Source organism: Schistocerca serialis, chromosome 2 (assembly GCF_023864345.2).
Source record: "Schistocerca serialis cubense isolate TAMUIC-IGC-003099 chromosome 2, iqSchSeri2.2, whole genome shotgun sequence".
NCBI lineage: Eukaryota > Metazoa > Arthropoda > Insecta > Orthoptera > Acrididae > Schistocerca > Schistocerca serialis.
In genome coordinates this window covers 952,065,161-952,065,803 of record NC_064639.1, presented here as the reverse complement: position 1 = coordinate 952,065,803, position 643 = coordinate 952,065,161, and positions in this window count along the sequence as shown.

Below are 643 nucleotides of genomic sequence, written 5' to 3'. Positions count from 1 at the left end.
GCAAATGAACAACTTAAAAGAATATCCCGTTACCGGATGAACAACAAGGCCTCCAACAATTGCGTATATAACATATTACAACATTCTCTCTTACATACGCATATGGCACTGATTCTGCTTGTTTTAACGTTTCTATCCTACTTTTTCTTCTTTTATGACACACGTATACATCTGCACATATATAAACATGATTACTCTACAATACACGCGTAAATGCCTGGCGTTTCTTTCATCGAACCACTTTCACACTCTTTCTCTACCGTTCCATTCTCGAACATCACACGGGCAAAACGAACATCAAAGTCTTTCCGTGCGAGATCTGATTGCTTTTATTTCATTACGATGACCATTTCTTCCTATGTAGATGTGCGTCAACACAATATTTTAGCATTCTGGGATAAAATTGGAGACTAAAACATCGTGAAAAGACCTCAACGCAACGAAGGACGCCTTTATTTTAATGACTGCCAACCCAACTCGGGTATCATGTCCGTGTCTCTCCCTCCCCTGTTTCGCGATGGTAGAAAACGAGCTGCGCTTCTTTGAACTTTTTCGATGTCCTCCGTCACTCCTGTCTGGTAAGGATCTGATACCGCACAGCAGAACTCCAGCAGAGGACGGACAAGCTTAGATCAGAAAGTCT